General features: G+C 38.8%; 1 long non-coding RNA gene across 3 annotated transcripts in view; it reads right to left on the bottom strand.

The window, feature by feature from the left end:
- Positions 1 to 378: 378 nt before the first annotated feature.
- The window catches only part of LOC103878853, a 65,360-nt gene continuing 45,550 nt past the window's right edge, over positions 379 to 20,188 (bottom strand). For all 3 annotated transcript variants that reach the window (XR_001896511.3, XR_001896513.3, XR_639218.4), the window contains 3 exons: positions 10,412 to 10,504; positions 5,735 to 5,814; positions 379 to 3,796 (listed from right to left, as the gene is read on the bottom strand). This is a non-coding gene — a long non-coding RNA (uncharacterized LOC103878853). The remainder of the gene's footprint in view (positions 3,797 to 5,734; positions 5,815 to 10,411; positions 10,505 to 20,188) is intronic.

Genomic DNA, 20,188 nt, shown 5'->3' with positions numbered 1-20,188 from the left:
TATTTCAAAACATCACTAAAGAATTGGATATGTCATATTACTGTTTAAAGGATAACATGTATAATTCCCCAGATACATATGAGTTACATTTAGTATAAAAATTAAGAGTAGGCCGGGCACGGTGGCTCACGCCTGTAATCCCAGCACTTTGGGAGGCCGAGACGGGCGGATCACAAGGTCAAGAGATCGAGACCACCCAGGCAAACACGGTGAAACCCCGTCTCTACTAAAAATACAAAAAAAATTAGCCGAGCGCGGTGGCGGGCGCCTGTAGCTCCAGCTACACGGGACGCTGAGGCAGGAGAATGGCGTGAACCCGGGAGGCGGAGATTGCAGTGAGTGGAGATCGCGCCACTGCACTCCAGCCTGGGTGACAGAGCGAGACTCCGTCTCAAAAAAAAAAAAAAATTAAGAGTAAAGTGAAAACGAATTTTATTTTAGATTGGATTTACATCAGCAATGGTAGCTAATCCTCCATCACATGTATAGAACACAACAAAAATTGGTGGATTTAAAATTTCAGCATAATTAAATCCTTTTAGTTTTTTTTGAAATTACCTACACAAGAAGCACTTAATTTCAGGGTAAGGGGTAACTCACGTGCATTAGTAATTAAAGTTAGCTGGCAGAGGGAGTAGATGGGGTGTTTAGAGGAAGCATTTGTGGCTTAGTATTTTCAACCAAGCCAGGAAAGAAAACCCTCTGATTTAACCTCTAATGAAAATTTTGATTTTAATTATGATAATGATGTTATTTAAATTAGCTTCAAGTCTAATAACATATATACACTCCCAGGATCTCTAGGCACAAATGCCAGTGACCTTCCCCATGACTTGAGATGCCTTCCGCCTTTCATTCAGAAAAGGGGAATCTTTCACAGCAGAGCAATAGCTTGAACAGATTGCTCAGTAGAGAGCATATTTCTAGGAAATAGTCAAACATGGGCACACGTTCCTGGAGTAGGTATATATTTATATACTGAATGAGTTTCAGAAATGCCAAGTTTCAGGCAGCAAAAGACATCCACTTTGTATTCAGAGAAAGAGGAGGACATTTAAAATAAAATAGATTTCGGAACTAATGTAATGCAAAACTTGAACATGTGCAGACTTTGTTACAGACCAGGTCCCTACTTCATGGTGTGTTTAATGAAAGATAAGGAAACTTTAAAGGTTGAGAGGTTTAAGTTCTCTGAATATATAAATGATTCTTTGCTGCTTCTCTGAACCCCTGTGAACAGTTTTTCCTAAGAACATTTGACATTTTGGGAGAACCTACACATTACTTACTTCTGGAAAGCTTCTAGATTCTAAGTTAATATTATCCTATTCCTTTTTAAAAACATTTTTAGAAAAGAATTTGACCAAGAGCCTATGGTTAAATCTAAATATGAAAAATATCAAAGAATCCTTTCAATTTTAGTAAAGTTGAGTGACAAAGTCAACTTCCTTAAGTAAGCTGCTATGTTGCTTCCAGGTGCTTCCTCTACAAGGAGTTCCTCAGAAAGGCTAGGATATTGGTGAAAAAAAAGTCTGGCAAGGTAAGAGGAAGTTAAATATGATGAGACCACAAAGTAAATATGTTAACTCCTTGAATCTTATCAGCATCCAGGAAATAGTTTATTCATTCAGTCAAAGGATCTCTCAAGATCCTCCATTATCTGAATAAGTGTGGCATTTAAGGTACTTTGCAATTATTGCTGAAATGTAACTATAGTGTCTTATTTTTCATCGCACCCCTTTAGACCCATCCACTCCTCAGCTTGTGCTGTGGTAGGACACAGTGTGTCAATTCACACACTTGTGATTTCTTTTCCCACTCTGTGGCCTCTTTCTGGAATGTTCCCCCATCCTGGCATTCCTGACAGTCCAGATAAAATTTCACCACCATGATGAAACTCCCTGAATCTCAGGCAAAATTAATCACTTGGTTCTTTGTGCATGTTTGAACATAGCATTGGTTACATTTTCCTATAACTATTTATATTTTTGTCTGACCTTCTCACCAGACAATGCAAAGGGCAAGGATATTATATTATTCACTTTGTAGTCATCTAAATTAAGCACCATATCATCAGTGTTCCATAGCATATCATTAGGTTATACATGAAGAAGTTCAAAATATGCTCAAAAAGCATTCTGCCAAACAAAGTTAAACAGGCTTATTTACTACAGGACTTCTTAGAAATCTTCAGTATGCTAATTTATATTAGTTTACACCTAATATCCTATGTAGCATATTACACTGGATTTCACAGTTATGTACTATGTAATCCCATTTAGGGCAAACCTCTTTGGTTCTACAATACTTTAGTGTTGCCTTCTTAGCACATAATAGATATTCAAAAAATGTGTGTGAATTAAATTTGTAAACCATTATTTTTGTATACTATAAGCGATCTGATTTATCATGGAGTTTGGATTTCTCTACAGAAATAGCACTGTCCAGTGGTTAACTTATTCCCTTGGAAAATTGCTGTTGCCTTTTCCGGGCAATGGAGTATCTGATAAATCACACCGCTTATCTTCATCCCTATTTCCCTATGTCTGGAGCAGGTAATAATCACTTTAATGGTGTTTAAGGATTGTTTTGAAGTACTTTATTTTGTTGAAGTGCAACTTGAAGTAAAGATATATGATTATTGACTAGAACCATTATGAAAAAATAACAGCTTGCTTTGGTATAGAGAAAAAGACCAAGTCTGTGTCATTTTGTCTGAGATATAATTGGTATTTTCAGCCATAATGAATAAGCCTTTCATTTTGGTTTAGTGGGAGTTCTTATATAGAGCAAACCATGTCCTTGGGGGGAAAAAGGCTTCCTTACCCTAAATTATCTACCATAACTAATTCCTTCAAAGTCATTGGAAAAAAATAGACATATTTTCTGACTTTGGTTTCTGGCTCAAGATCTCTCTAAGTTCCCTGAATATATTTAATTAAAACCTTCATATAAAAATCACATGAAACAGATTTTTGAAGCCCTGTAATCTGGGCTATTTGTAGGAGTCATCACCTTGCTACAGACAGACTTTTCTTGGTGGAAAAATCCTCTTATCCAATCGTCAGCTAAAGGTCATTTGCAAGTGTGCAATGCTTAGTGTTTCTCCAGACCCAGTTTTGCATTACTTCTTGTTTCGCTGTAGGTTTTCCTCATACTTTCAAGCTAAATTCAAATACCTTTCAAATAAGAAAGAGCAAACCATTTTATCGAATAATTTTGTATTTTTCAGTGTACTGTAAATTAAATGCAATTTCTAACTAGAAAGATTAGACTAAGTAGAACTATTTCACACAAAGGGAGCCTGTTGACAAGAGTATCTGGCCCTGGGATATTTCAATTCTCCACCTGGAGGCTAAGCTGCCAAGTTGTTTGTCTGCTATCATGGCCTTTGTTCTTTATATTTCCTGGCAAATGGTATCCATGGAGAATAATTGTTGCAACAAAATAATATAATTCCATTGTGTTTGGTGAACTTTAGGGGAGGACATGTGAAACCAACATATTTCAACCACTTATTAAGCAAAAATGATTAAATTGGGATTGGTTCATTCAATAAATATTTACTGCATGCTTTCTTTGTGCTGGGCATTGCTTAGGCACTGGGGATAAAGCAATGAGCCAGACACAGTTTCTGTCCTAAAGAAACTTAACGTTCTGCTCTTTTAGTTGAGCGAAATATGTGTTTTCTTCTTCTGTTTCTTCTCTACACTTAAGTATCCCTTTATAACTTTTTCGTTATTTTTTCTCCTTGTAAAGTTCTTCACTTCTCTATGTGCTCTGCACAAATTCAACTCTGGAATGAGAAAAATAGTAATGCTTAACTCAATGCAACTGAGCAGATTAAGGTGATAACTTAAGGTGAGAAATAAAATTATTTCACCTCATTTTCAATAGTTTATAGTTAATATGTATATACAGTAAGCTCATATGCCCAACTCCGACCACTAAGGTAGACACAGTTTGTACCCAGTCTTCCAAGCACCCAAATATTTCTTCAGCAAAAGATAACTCTTTGTCACTTATTCACTCAAAACTATCTCCAATGCTTGCTTTAACTGATTTCTCAGATAGAAAAATATGCAGGAGATTGGGAATTCATACAGTAAAATTTTTCTTCCAATAAATCCCTTTAGGATTGGCTCTGATCATTGCCATCACATAATACGAATTGTGTTAAAGAAGATCTTAAAAACTTGCAGAATTAGATTCAGAATTTTAGAGCTGGAAGAAAAAAACAAGGATCCTTTGTCTTCCATCTCAGTTCTCTTTCCACACAGAGCCAAGCCATACCTTCTTCGTTCCTAAGCGCACTTTCTCCAACATAGAGAACAACGTCACAGACTCCCTCTGTGAACCACTGCAGCCGCGTATCACAACGAACCACTCAACCACTTACATTCGCAAAACTAGTAGTTTAAACAGACATTCTTGTTTTTAAAATATGTGAAAGTTTCATTGCACAGAAAAATAATAAAATTAATGTTTCTACATCTGACGGTGATTTCTTCAATTCACTCATCAAATAAGCTGTTCAGGTATATAGAGTTATACCGTCAGATAAAACTTTAAAGTTATATTTTCAGATCTTCAGATCAATCAGAAGTGTTCACTTTTTCTTCTCTTTTTAGAACCTCTCCCTGTTTTTCCAAGGTCTTCCCCTCCTCTCCAAGGCCACCATAGGGCATAATTTTCCTTCTCTTAAAATCTCATTCCTGTTTCTCTTCACCAACCCCAGAAGTATCTGCCTAACCAATTACCCCACCCCAACTACTTGATCACGACAAATCAAGGCTTTGATCTATCTGCCTCTGTGTTTGCTAGGAAATGTATCACACTTCTATTAAAAAGTATAATTAGACTTGCTGTGGTCAAATTAAAACATTCCCTAACAATTAGTGAGAGGAATCTAGGGAACTTCCATAAATGACTAACCAGTAAGTATTAAGTTGAGAGGAAGTGTATGTGTGCATGTTTGTGTGTGTGCGCATGTGTGTGTGTGAAAACTTTTAGAACTCTGCAAGTCACTAAACGTTCTACTATAGATGTCTGGAAAGACAGATGGACTTTGAAGATCTATAAATGTGCCACTTAACTCTAATGACAATACCGTGCCACTGCAAATTTTCCTAAGACCTGTCTCTAAGTAAACAAAGGCAGCTGTGAAAGAAGTTTCTAAATTTTGGATTGAAGATGTGCCAGAGGAAGGACGGATGGGAGGGGTGCTGAATGTTGATTATTCCTGCATTATCAATTCTTACTATGGTACAGCTGTCATAGACTGGGTTCTTTGGAAGCAGATGCTGAGACATCGTTTGTGGCATGCAATGTTTATTATAAATGTCTGTGAAGGGAAGGTGGAAAACTAGCATCTGGCAGGAAGAAAAAACGAACTGTACTAACCATAACTCAAGCCCAACAAAGCCTCTTCCAAATACATGAAGAGCTCTGGTAAAGTACAGTTGACCCTTGAATAACCCAGGACATAGTGATGCTGACCCTCTGTGCAGTCACATATCTGCGTATATTAATAAATTTTGATTCCCCCAAAACTTAACTAATAACCTATTATTGACCGGAAGCCTTACTGATAGTACTAAAATCAATTAACACATATTTTGTACATTGTATTAGATACTTACTGTATTTTTATAAGGTAAGCTAAAGAAAAGAAGATGTTATTATGAAAATCATAACAAAAATATTTACTATTTATTAAGTGAAAGCAAATTACCATAATGGTCTCCATCCTGGTTATATTCACATGGAGTTGGCTGAGGAGGAGGGATAAGGAGGAGGAGTTGGTCTTGCCGTCTTGGGGTGGCAAAGGTGGCAGAGATGGAGAAGGTGGAAGGGGAAACAGGAGAGGCAAGTTACTCTATGAAACTTCTAGAAACACATTGTAATTTCTAACATTTTTTGCTTTTTCATATCTTTAATATGTTTCTGCACAGTATCAATTTTTCTTCCACCGTTTCCCATAGTTTCAGTGCTCGCGTCTTAGATGGGTTCATGTCATAAATGAAGGCAAAACCAGCCTTGAGGCCAGGCGTGGTGGCTCATGCCTGTAATCCCAGCACTTTGGGAGGCCGAGGCGGGTGGATCACAAGGTCAGGAGTTTGAGACCATCCTGCCTAACAGGGTGAAACCCTGTCTTCACTAAAAATACAAAAAAATTAGCCAGCTGTGGTGGCGGGCACCTGTAGTCCCAGCCACTTGGGAGGCTGAGGCAGGAGAATGGCATGAACCCAGGAGGTGGAGCTTGCAGTGAGCCGAGATCCCGCCACTGCATTCCAGTCTGGCTGACAGAGCGAGACTCTGTCGCCAAAAAAAAAAAAAAAAAGAGTCTTGAATACTTGGAACCCTTCTACCAGACTGTCTCCTGTCCGTTTGTTTTCTGGCACTGCTTCTTCTAGATCTTCTTTCTCATTGTCTGCAACTCATTTCCATCAAGTCATCTTCTGTTAATTCCTCTGTTGTAGTATCTATTGGTTCTTAAATTTCTCCAAGATCCATATCTTGAAATCTTTCACTCCCAAACTTTTTTTTTTTTTTTTTTTTTTTTTGCCATTTTCACAATCTCTTTCATGATTGGCTCAATTGTAAATGCTGTGAACTCATGCACAACATATGGACACAGTTTTCTCCAACAGGAATGTATTGTTTGGGGCTTGATGGCTTTCACAGCTTTTTCTCTAACAACCTTGATAAATTCAGTGGTGTAATCCTTCCAGATTTTTATGATGTTCTCTCTACCAAGGTCCCCTCCAAAGTATTGAAGGCATAGAAGATCATGTGTGATGAGTCTTCAAGGTCCTTATGGCCCCCTGATCTAGAAGCTGAATTGGAGATATTGTGTTTGGGGGAAAGCAGACCACTTCGATGCCTTTGATGTTGAACTCTCTGGCTTCTGGGGGTCCAGGGACATTGTCTAATGCCAAAAAGGAATGTAAACGGCAGTCCCTTGCTGACCAAGAAGTTTTTGACTTCAGGGAGAAAGCATTGATGGAACAAATCCAGAAAAAGGGTTCTTCTCATCCAGGCCTTCCTGCTATGCAACCAAAAGACTAGTAGCTGGTATTTAATTTTTCCCTTTAATATTTAGGGGTTACTAGCTTTATAGGTAAGGGCAGTCCTGATCATAAACCCAACTGCATTTGCACAAAATAGGAGAGTTAGCCTATCCCTTCCTGCCTTAAATCCTGGAGCTCACTTCTTTTCCTTACTAATAAATGACCTTTGTGGCTTTTTTTTTCAGAATAGAGCACTTTCAAGCTACATTAAAAATCTGTTCAGGCAGATATCCTTTCTCCTGGATTATTTTCTTGATGGTATCTGGAAATTCATCTGCTGCCTCTTGGTCAGCAGAAGCTGCTTCTCCTGTTATCTTGACATTTTTTAAGCCCAATCTCTTTCTAAAATTATTGAACCATCCTTACCTGGCATTAAATTCTCCAGCTTTAGATTATTTTACGTTGTCATGTAAAGACGTCACTTTTTCTTCTCAAGTTATACTGGAATCTATAAGTATACTTTTCTCTCAACAATCCTGCATCTACATAAAAGTTGCATTTTCAATGTAAGAACAAAAGGTATTTCACCGGAAGTGCAAGGCATTTTGTCTGCTGGCATAGCTATAGCACTGGCTTCATCAATTTTCTTTTCTTTTTTTTAAAGTGGTCATTACACTGGATTCATTTATCTTGAAATGGTGGGCAAACTGCAGCTGCTGATCTCAATCTACAGTGCATAGGAAGCAATCAACTTTTTCTTGTAATGTTATGACTTATCTCTGTTTCTGGAGAGCACTTCCAGCATCACTAGTGGCAATTTGTATGGGTTCTATGGTATTACTTAAAGTGTACAATATTGCACTAAACATGTTGAAAAATATGCAAGAGCTGTGAGAGATCACTTTTCACTGTGATACACAATTTACTTGAGCGATGAACTGCTGATGAAGTGATGATTAGCATCACATGTTTTAAGCAGATACTCTCAACACTTAGGATCACTGTAATAGCAAGAGGAGGTGGCTCCAAAATTGTTACAGCAGTACAGTGTGTGCTACAATTCATTTTATGCAGCTATAATGTAATACTGCATCTTCACGTTTGTTTATATTTCTTGGTACTGCAAATGTCACCATGTATGATCTAAAAGTGCTTGTGTGTGTATGAGTTTTGACAAATTTTAACTTTTGCAACAGATATTTGTATATTTTATGACAGTAAAGGATAAAATAAACTAGTATCTACATCTGTTGTCTACATTCATGACATACCTATTTTTCTTCATTTTTTTCAATAGTTCTAGGTTATGTGGTTTGTTAGTTTTTCAAATTGTTGCAAATCTCAAAAAAAGTTCTAATATATTTATTGGAAAAAGTCTGCATACAAATGGAGCTGCAGTCCCATATTACTCAAAGGTGTACTGTATTGTGCTTTAGTGTGTCCATGTTGAGCTGAAATGGCCCACCATATTCCCCTCTTGCCCAGTCATCAGATTCAGGCATCCCAGGGAAGAATGTGGCCTGGTGGGGTTGGGAGGGGGAGCAGGGGATGTGGGAGGGTGGTTCTCTGCAGCAGAGGCAGGTTCTAAAACATCTGACATGTGGAGGCTGTCTGCTGACCACAGCTGGGCAGCAATTCCTTCCCTGAAGGGGAATCTGAGAGGTACATCTTCATGTCTTCCACAATAGCAAAGAGAAATTGGGTACAATTCTAGACCTTACATATAAATAATGTGAAATGAATAATGTGTCTCCAAGCTCATCAACACAACAGGACCATTGATCACTCTCTTTTATTATTATTATTATTATTATACTTTAAGTTCTGGGGTACATGTGCAAAACGTGCAGTTTTATTACATAGGTATACACGTGCCATGGTGGTATGCTGCACCCATCAACTCGTCACCTACTTCAGGTATTTCTCCTAATGCTCTCCCTCCCCTAGCTCCCCACCCCCTGACAGGTCCAGGTATGTGATGTTCCCCTCCCTGTCTCCATGTGTTCTCATTGTTCAACTCCCACTTATGAATGAGAACATGCTGTGTTTGGTTTTCTGTTCTTTTGATAGTTTGCTGAGAATGATAGTTTCCAGCTTCATCCATGACCCTGCAAAGGACATGAACTAATCCTGTTTTATGGCTGTATAGTATTTCATGGTGTATATGTGCCACATTTTTTTTTATCCAGACTATCATTGATGGACATTTGGGTTGGTTCCAAGTCTTTGCTATTGTGAATAATGCCACAGTAAACATACATGTGCATGTGTCTTTATAGTAGAATTATTTATAATCCTTTGTACATACCCAATAATGGGATTGTTGGGTCAAATGGCATTTCTAGTTCTAGATCCTTGAGGAATCACCACACTGTCTTCCACAATGGTTGAACAAATTTACACTCCTTTATAAAGGACTTCTTTCCTGCAGAACCAGCTGAATAGTATATAAACCCAATTCTGTGATACGATCCAAGGGACCATGATACCTCCCCTGTACATCCCTAAAACTCACAGCTTCTAGATATATATGCAATCATTTGCTGTGGGAGCACATCAGGCTGACATCATTCTAATAGTTCTCTTGATTATTGGCTACATGTGAAGAAAGCAGTCTTTCCATATGATTTCTATCCATTTATGCAACCACTCATTCATCCATCCATTAAGTAATCATTTTTCCTTTTGCCTACTTTGAGTGCATATGAGAAATCTGAAACTAAAAAATTTCTTGAGAGGTCAGTGTCCTTGTTATATGGATACCAAAACTAAAAATCATGCTAATTTATCCACGGTTTTACATCTAATCATTGTCTAAATTATTACCAGAAGTCTTTGTATTTTGACTCTTAATTCATTGTTACCAGAGCTAATTCCTGCCTGACTCTAAAACACTACCAAACTATATAATACCCTAAATTGAAAATGACATCAAACTAACTTCATTCAATGTTATCTTCCAAAAATTTTTCTACCATACGCAGTTTAAACTCAAGCCATAATTTATATTCCTGTTAAATTATTTGCACACACATTTAAACACACACATTAAACATAATGGGCTTGTTCGGTGTGTATAATATAGTAGTTAAATGCATTATTTAATCAATTTCCTCCATTTACTATGACCTTTTCCAAACAAATATTTCAAAATGCATTATGTCATACCTTCAACCATCTTGACTATTACTGCAGATTGCCATGGCTGAATTGCTTGACAGTGACTTGAATAAATGTGATAGTAACTGAACTGATAGTGTTGGCTACTCACCAATCTTCCATGTATAGTAGGAAGATTATTATAGTGACAATGTAGAGGATATACTAAATATGGAAAAGATAGGGAAGTGAAGATAGAGTAGAAATATTAGACTGGGTGTTAAAAATGAGTGGCTTACCCTTTGAAGTGAGTTCAGAGGCAAAAGTACACGTTTTCTATATGATTCTGTGTGGATTCGATATGTCCTGAGAGGTTAACTGGATTAAACAGTCTAAGAAGAAAGATGTGATTAATCCTAGTTTTACTTATTCAAATATTTAAAATACATACAAAAATATCAGCACTACTTAATAATGGTTATCATTTATCGAATGTTCACTATATGAAATAAATTGCACAATATTACACATGCACATGTAATTGTATATTTAATGCATATTTATATATAAATATATAAAACATATGTTAATAAAGTTTTAACAAATATTAATCATTATTCTGTTACATATGAAGGATAGGCTCTGAGATTTTAATAATTTATGATCACAAAACTAATAAGTGGCAGAGCCAGGATATAAGTCCAAGTATGTCTGGCCTAAAAGTTTTCATTTTGTTTTCTATGATTATGCTTTGGGAATATCACTCATATCTGAATGATTGTCTGAATTAGATATGTAGTTTTGCCTCAGGTAGCAAATTATTCAAAGTATAGTTGTTAAAGAAGCTCAGGTTTTTTAATGCTCTGAGTACTCAGCTCACAGCCTCATAGCTTTTCCTGACATAGATCAAATATATATATATATAATCATATATATATGATTTATATATATATGATTTTATATATATATAGATGGACTCTCGCTCTATCACCCAGGCTGGAGTACAGTGGTGCAATCTTGGCTCACTGCAACCTCTGCATCCTAGGTTTGAGCGATTCTTGTCCCTCAGCCTCCTGAGTAGCTGGGATTACAGGCATGCACCACCACGCCTAGCTAATTTTTGTATTTTTAGTAGGGACGAGGTTTCACCATGTTGGCCAGGCTGTCTCAAACTGCTGACCTCAAGTGATCCACCTACCTCGGCTTCCCAAAATGCTGGGATTACAGGTGTGAGCCACTGTGACCAGCCAAATATTCTTAAAAGCAATAATAAGTAAACTTGGAAAAATAAGTCTTATAAGGATAGATCTATTCCATGACCATTTAAAAAAATAAAATGTCTTACATTAACTTAAGAGTCACATACGTTCCAGTGACAGAAATAGGAGGCAGTGTTTTACATGGACAATGTGGGAGTTACTTCAATTGATTGTGTTTTTAGTACCTCAAAGATTAAAATCTTACTGTATAGGTAAGATGTGAACATGTGAAAAGTTCACTAGCTAAACAATAATTCAAAATAGCAATAAAGAACCTAAAATATATGCTGTGTTCAGGTATGGGTGATGTTGGTGTGAGGGATGGGCAGAGAGAGAGTAAAAATGAAAAATAGGAATATAAAATGAAAGAGTGATAAATCATTTTAAGAATTTTAAGAAAAAATTAAAGGTGCAGGTAAAATTTTGATAGGCAAGGAGGAGGGCTATAAAGTTGCACTGAGGCCAGTACTTGGAGGCTATTTCAACATGGAGTTAAGAACTTTGGCTTTTATCCTCTAAAACCTAGAAGACATTAAATATGTCCAAGAAGGGGTTGAAATTATCAAACAAATATGATAGGAAGATTAGTTTGGTGACAATGTGGAGGATGGGCTGAATATGAAAGAGACAAGAAACTGAAGGCAGAGTGGAAACACTAGGTTGAGAAATACTAGAAATGAGTGACTGGCTCTTTGAAGTGAGTTCAGGGACAAAGGTACAGGTTTTGTAACTCTCACAGATATATTGGCTTATCTAAATAGCAGTATTTTGAAATGCAAATTACTAATGCCTTCTATTATTTGTTTTCAAGCAAAGATATTTGACAATGTCTAGGACATTCTGGTGTGTTATATTTATGTTTCATATTTTGTTCATGTGTGTTATATATTTTGTTCATGTCCTTTGCCCACATTTTAGAGGGGTTGTTTTTTCTTGTAAATTTTTTTAAGTTCCTTATAGATGCTGAATATAAGACCTTTGTCAAAGTGTAGCTTGCAGAAATGTTCTCTCATTCTGTATGTTGTCTTTTTATTCTGTTGATAGTTTCTTTTGCTGTGTAGAAGCTCTTTAGCTTAATTAGATCCTATTTGTCATTTTTTGGTTTTGTTGAAATTGCTTTTGATGTCTTTATCATGAAATCTTTGCCCATTCCTAGGTCCAGAATGGTATTGCCTAGGTTGCCTTCCAGATTTTTTATAGTTTGGGGTTTAAGTCTTTAATGCATCTTGAGTTAATTTTTGTATATGGTGTATCAAAGGTGTCCAGTTTCAATCTTCTGCATATGGCTAGCCAGTTATCCTAGCACCATTTATTAAATAGGGAATCCTTTCTCCATTGCTTATTTTGGTCAGATTTGTCAAAGATAGTTGTAAGTGTGTGGTCTTATTTCTGGGTTCTCTATTCTGTTCCATGATCTATGTGTCTGTTCTTGTACCAGTACCATGCTGGTTTGGTTACTGTAGCCCTTTAGTATAGTTTGAAGTTGGGTATCAAGATGCCTCCAGCTTTCTTCTTTTTGCTTAGAATTGCCATACCTATTCAGGCCCTTTTTGGTTCATTGTGAGTTTTAAAATAGTTATTTCTAGCTCTGGGAAGAATGTTATTCGTAATTTAATATGAATAGCATTGAATCTAAAAATTGCTTTGGACAGCATAGCCATTTTAACAATATTGATTCTTCCTATCCATGAGCATGGATAGTTTTTCCATTTGTTTGTGTTATCTCTGATTTCTTTGAGCAGTGATTTGTAGTTCTCTTTGCAGAAATCTTTCACCCTTTGGTAAGCTGTATTCCTAGATATGCAAATTTTTGTGGTAATTGTGAATGGAATTGCATTCCTGATTCGACTCTTCGCTTGACTGATGTTGGTGTACAGGAGTGATAGTGACTTTTGCATACTGATTTTGTATCCTGAGACTTTGCTGAAGTTGCTTATTAGCTGAAGGAGCTTTGGGACCAACACTTTGGGGTTTTCTAGATATACAATCATTTTGCAAACAGGGATAGCTTCACTTCCTCTCTTCCTATTTGGATGCCCTTTACTTCTTTCTCTTGCCTGATTGCTCTGGTCAGGATTTCCAATACTATTTTGAATAGAAGTGGTGAGAGGGGGCATCCTTGTCTTATGTTGGTTTTCAAGGGGAAAGCTTCCAGCATTTACCCATGCAGTATAATGTTGGCTATGGGTTTGTCATAGATGGTTCTTATTATTTTGGAGTATATTCCTTCAATATCTAGTTTATTGAGAGTTTTTAACATGAATCAATGTTGAATTTTATCGAAAGCCTTTTCTGCACCTATTGAGATAATCATGTGGTTTCTGTCTCTAGTTCTGTTTATGTGATGAACCACACTTGCTGATTTGCATATGTTGAACTAACCTTGCATCCCAGGGCTAAAGCCTGCTCAATTGTGATGGATAACCATTTTGATATGCTGCTGGATTCAGTTTGCCAATATTTGTCGAGGATTTTTGCATCGAAATTCATCAAGGATATTGGCCTGAAGTTTTCTTTTATTGTTCTGTCTCTGCTGGATTTTTGTATCAGGATAATGCTGACCTCATAGCATGAGTTAGGGAGGGGTCCCTCCTCCTCAATATTTTGGAATAGTTTCATCAGGAATGGTACCAGCTCTTCTCTGTACATCTGGTAGATTTCAGCTGTGAATCTGCCTGGTCCTGGGCTTTTCTTGGTTGGTGGGCTTATTTAATGCTGAATCAATTTCAGAGGTCATTATTGGTCTGTTCAGAGACTTTATTTCTTTCTGATTCAGTCTTGGGAGGGTGTATGTGTCCAGGAATTTATCAGTTTCTTCTAGATTTTCTAATTTATGTGCACAGAGGTGTTCATAATATTTTTGATGATTATTTGTATTTCTGTGAGGTTAATGGTAATATCCCCATTGTCATTTCCAATTGTGTTTATTCGGATCTTCTCTCTTTTCTTCATTAGTCTAGCTAATGGCATATCTATTTTTATTAATTTTTTTCAAGAAACCAACTCCTGGACTCATTCATCTCTTGAATGTTTTTTTAATGTCTCTATTTCCTTCAGTTCATCTCTGATTTGGTTATTTCTTGCCTTCTGCTAGCTTTGAGGTTGGTTTTCTCTTGGTTCTCTAGTTCTTTTAGTTCTGTTGTTAGGTTGTTACGTTGAACTCTTTTTAACTTTTTGATATGGGCACTTAGTGCTATAAATTTCCCTCTTAACACTGCCTTAGCTGTGCCCCAGAGATTCTGATATGTTGTATTTGTTCTCATTGGTTTCAAAGAACTTCTTGATTTCTGCCTTAATTTCATTATTTATCCAATATTTGTTCAGAAGCAGGTTATTTAATTTCCATGTAATTGTATGGTTTTCAGTGAATTTCTCAATCTTAATATCTAATTTTCTTGTGCTGTGGCTTGAGAGATTGTTTATAATTCTAGTTCTTTGCATTTGCTGAGGAGTGTTTTGTTTCCAATTATGATTGATTTTAGAGTATGTGCCATGTCGTGGAAAGAAGAGCGTATATTCTATTGTTTAGAGGTGACAAGTTCTGTAGATGTCTATCAAATCCATTTGACCCAGTGCTGAGTTCAGGTCTTGAATATCTTTGTTAATTTTATGTCTCAACGATCTAATATTTTTAGGGGGTGTTAAGGTCTCCCACTATGATTGTGTGGGAGTCTAAGTCTCTTTGAAGGTCTCTTAAGAACTTGCTTTAAGAATCTGGGTGCTCTTGTGCTGGGTGCATATATTTATGATGGTTACATCTTCTTGTTGAATGCTTTACTATTATGTAATGCTCTTTTTCCTTTTTTGATTTTTGTTGGTTTAAAGTCTGTTTTGATTGAAACTAGGATTGTAATTCCTGCTTTTTTCTGTCTTCCATTTTCTTGGTAGATTTGTCTCCATCCCTTTATTTTGAGCCTGTGTGTCATTTCATGTGTGATGGATCTCTTGAAGACAGCACACCAATGGGTCTCAGTTGTGTCTTTTAATTGGGGCATTTAGCCCATTTACATTCAAGTTTAGTATTGACTTGTGTGGATTTGATCTTGTTATCATGATGTTGGCTGGCTATTTCTTCAGACTTGTTTGTGTGATTGTCTCATAGTGTCACTGGACTGTGTACGTCCATGTGTTTTTGTAGTGGCTAGTAATGGTCTTTCCTTTCCATATTTAGTGCTTCATTCAGGAGCTCTTATAAGGCAGATCTGGTTATAACAAATTCATTCAGCAATTGCTTGTCTTCAAATAATCTTATTTCTCCTTTGCTTATGAAGCTTAGTTTGGCTGAGTATGAAATTATGGGTTGGACGTTCTTTTCTTTAACGATGTTGAATATTGGCTCCCAATCTCTTCTGGCTTGTAGGGCTTCTGCTGAGAGAACTGCTGTTAGTCTGATGGGCTTCCCTTTATGGGTGGCCTGACCTTTCTCTCTAGCCACCTTTACATTTTTTCTTTCATTTCGACCTTGGATAATCTGATGATTATGTGTCTTGGGAATGATCTTGTGAAGTATTTTACTGGGGTTCTCTGCATTTCCTGAATTTGAATATTGGCCTCTCTAGCTAGGTTGGAAAAATTCTCATGGATGATATCCTGAAATATGTTTTCCAAGTTGGTTCCATTCTCATCTCTTTCAGGTACAACAATGATTTATAGATTTGGTCTCTTTATATAATCCCATATTTTTGGGAGGTTTTATTCACTCTGTTTCAATCTTTATTCTCTATTCTTATCTGACTTATTTCACAAAGCCAGTCTCCAAGTTCCGAGAATCTTTTTCTCTGCTTTATTTTCTGTTATCAATACTTGAACTGCATTATGAAATTCTTGTAGTATGTTTTTCAGCTCCATCAGGCCCGTTATATTATTTTCTACACTGACTATATTGTCTGTTAGCTCCTGCCTTGTTTTATCATGATTCTTAGCTTCCTTGGATTGAGTTTCAATGTACTCCTGTAGCTCAATGGTCTTTATACCTATCCATATTCTGAATTCTATTTCTGTCATTTCAGCTATCTCAGCCTAGTTTAGAACCCTTGCTGGAGAGGTGATGCAGTCATCTGGAGGAAATAAGGCACCCTGTATTTTCAACTTGTCAAGATTCTTACACTGCTTCTTTCATGTTTTGGGCTTATCTTCTTTAATCTTTGAGGTTGCTGACCTTTGGATTTTTCTTTTTTATTTATTTTTTTCCAATAGCTTTTGGAGGAACAAGTGGTATTTGGTTACATAAGTTTTCTTAGTGGTGATTTGTGAGATTTTGGTGCACCCATCACCGGAGTAGTATACATTGAACCCAATTTATCCTATTTGATGACCTCGAGGGTTTGATTGTGTTATAAGGTGGATTCAGCCAACTGGGGTTGTTTCTGTGAGATTTTTGGGAGCCAACACTCAGTTCCCAGCTCCTGGACTGCATGCTCTGACTCTGGGGAACTCGTATGGGGCCCCAGCTTTGTTATCTGGCTCCTCAAGATTAGGAATCTACTGCACCAGGGGTGAGGGGCTAAGGTGCTCCTGAACCACTGGTCACTAGTCTCCAATAGGTGGTGTCAGCCAAAGTGTTTCATTGTGTGGTGACAGCAGAATTCATCCTCATTCACATGTGCCTGCAGCAGTTATAGTAACACCACAGTGGGGTGAATACTTATCAACTGCAGCAGAGTGCTAGCAGGTGCCAGCCTGCCTGCCTCCCTGTGGGCAGTCACCACAGTGGCAGAGGCAATAGAGCTGGATGGGTGGGGGTCCTTGCTGGTTACTGTGTGTGCAGTCACGATGGTGGCGGCATTGGCTCCAGGATGAGGCACTAGTGGGCACAGGTCTGTGAGCCTTCTCTGTGTGCCACAAGCAGGAGTGGTCACTCAGGGCAGGGGAGGATCCATTGTTCTCTTCCACTAGTTTCACTACCATGGCAGTGTTAGCACAAAGCAGGGCACTGGAAGGGGCAGGACTGGCTAGCTTTGTGTCCACCAAGAATCTGTCTGCAATGGTAGTTGCCAACAGGCAGGGGAGCAGACTGTATTCCCAGTGCAGCACTGGCAGGGTGGGGTGCATGCATATTCATGCAGGAGGGACAAGGAAAGCAGAATCTGCCCATGCGGAACATGTGACAGCAAAGTAATGTGGGTAGTTCTAGTGATCCTGGTGGGAAACTGCAGTGTGGGGAGGGAGCATATGGGCTAGTGAGTGGCAGTGGGGGCCATCCCACTGGAGCTCTCTGCCTGTCAGGCATAGTCTGCCAGCACAGAAGCTGTGATGGGGGCTCCCAAGGGCATGTCAGGCTGCCCTGCAAAGAGGCATGGCCAGGCTGGGGCCCCAGGAGAGGCCAGGAGACCAAGGGGTGCCCAGGCTGGATAAGCCCTGTCTGATGGGTATGATTGCCCTGAAGAGTTCAGGACCAACAGTTACCCTAGGGTTAAAGTCTCCTGTGGAAGCAGTTGAACCTAGGGGAATGTCCAACCTTTTTTATGCTCCACTATAGATGTTCCCACACCAAACCCTCTGGGCTCTATGTCAGCTGGCTTGCTGCTCCTACCACTTCTCTGAGCAGCTCTCTCTGCCAATTTGAGTGTTGGTGGTGGTCGTGGGGTCTTCTCCTGCTGGGGTTTCAGGGTAAGAGCAGGTTGCACTTCGCCAGTCCAACTCATCCATTCCCCTGGAGCCACTGGGAGCCAGGAATGAGTCCAGGTGTGTAGTAGCCCCATGTAGGGTTCCTAGCATTTTCCCCCTTCAGCCCAGCTCCTGTGTCTTCCCCCTGAAGATCTGTTAGGAGTACACCAGTCATCTCAGTCCTTGGCGACAGCTGTTCCACCTGGCAGTATCTCATCAGCCCTATTATTTAGTTAAATAGATTTTCTATGCCTTTTGCCATCTCTTCTCTTCTCTTTTTTGAACTCCCATAATATGAACAGTTGTTTGCCTTCTATTATCCCACACATCTTATAGACTTTCTTCACTCTTATTTTATATTTCATTCATTGAATTCCTCAATTGCAGATTTCTGTTTGGTTCTTTTTTTTATGATATCTACCTCTTTGTTAAATTTCCCATTAATATCATATATTGTCTTTCTGGTTTTGTTGACTTGCCTATCTGTATAGTTTTGTATCTCATTGAGTTTTCTTAAGGTCAATATTTTGAACTCATCTTCCAGAAATTCATAGGTTTCTACTTCATTGGGGCCTGCTATTATAGAGTTATCATGTTTCTTTGGTGGTGTCATATTCCCTTGCATTTTTATGTTATGTCCTGGCACAAACATTACTAGACCTTTTCATTCTCCTATGTTTTCATGAAGTAAGCACGTCTTTTTGTCTTTCTAATTTACTTCCTATTTTACTTCGATGTCTGTGCATCTGGTGGCATAATCACCTCTTACAAACTTTCTAGAGTGGTTTATGTAGAAAAAGACTTTCACCTGCATTTGGGTCTTAGTGTGCCTATTGGGAAAAGTGTGGTGACTCTTACCAGGTAGATGCAGTTGTGTAGTCTCCATGTAGCGTCTTGAGCTACATTCAACAGCAACAACAACTGTGGGTGTCTTAGAGGTGTATGCTGTGGAAGTTTGTGGCAGTGGTGATGCCCATGTAGGTTGTTAAAGTCCTCAGTGGCAAGACCTTTTGGAGTCTTCCTATTCTCATTTTCCTCACAATGGGGAGACTTTGCTGAGAGGATCTCTATTGGTGTGTGTGAGGTTTCACACAGCCTACAAGCAGCTGCAGTGGCAGTGGATTCTAGACAATGGTGCTCAGAATGGTTGTGGGGCCAGGATCCCAGGCTTAGGACCTTGCAAACCTGTTGTGGCACCTGTGCCTTGTGGTACAAGTTTGTTTTCTGTGGCGGAGTTAAATGTTGATTGTCTACAGAGCCAAGATCTGTAACTCTGAGGTACCTCCTAGAATCTTGGGCCCAGAGGGCCAGTTTATACCTGTGATCTTAACCCTGTGGATCAGGGCACAGCACTGGCCCAACTCTGGAGAAGAAAGGGTGCTTTGGAAATTTGGGCTTGGGAGCATGGTATGGCTGCAATTTGGAAACCTCAGCCAACAGGATTCAATGGCAACTTGGGTACCTGAGAATGAGGCATCATTTAATGACTATGGACCTTGGGATTGTGGGGTTCTGTGGGGCTAGGTGCAGGAACAACAAGTACCCCAGAATGGCAGAGCACAGCTGTTGTGTGGGCATGAGTAAGGCAAGGAGCAGCACAGTGATTGATTACCCCACTCCCCAGAGACAGGAGTGTCTCAGCAGCTCAGACCCTAGGGGACTAGACCAGCTCTGAGAAAGCAAGGTATTAGAATTGTTTGGCCTGTAGAATGGGTGTATCAACTCAGCCACTGTTCTGTTTCCCTAAGACACAGGGTACTAGCTCAGCTCAGCTCTTGAATGCAGCTCTCAAATGGCCTTTTTTTCAATTGTGCGGAAGATGAAATCTCAATTGTGCGCATCTTAGACAAAGCACCATTTCCCCAGGGGATGATGTGCCTGTTTAGCTCAGTCCTGGGAAACTTAACTATTCTGGGTGGTCCAGACACCATTTCTTAAGAACACAGAGCATCACTTTAGCATAGACACCAGGGTGTATGACCACTTTGGACAGCCAAGATACCATTTCCTAGAAGACAGGGTGCTGTTTCAACTTATGCACAGGGTCAGACATGACTATTCTAGGATGCCATGGTGCTGTTTTCCCAGGATCAGGATACTGCTTTGGCTCAGACACAGAGGGGCATGACTATTCTGGGCAACCAAACACCATCTCTCCATTTTCTGGCATTGCTTCTGCTCCAGCACAGGTGGGGCAGGGTGCAATAGGAG

Source organism: Papio anubis, chromosome 1 (genome assembly GCF_008728515.1).
Source record: "Papio anubis isolate 15944 chromosome 1, Panubis1.0, whole genome shotgun sequence".
Classification (NCBI taxonomy): Eukaryota; Metazoa; Chordata; class Mammalia; order Primates; family Cercopithecidae; genus Papio; species Papio anubis.
This window is presented reverse-complemented; position numbering and strand designations above follow the sequence as displayed.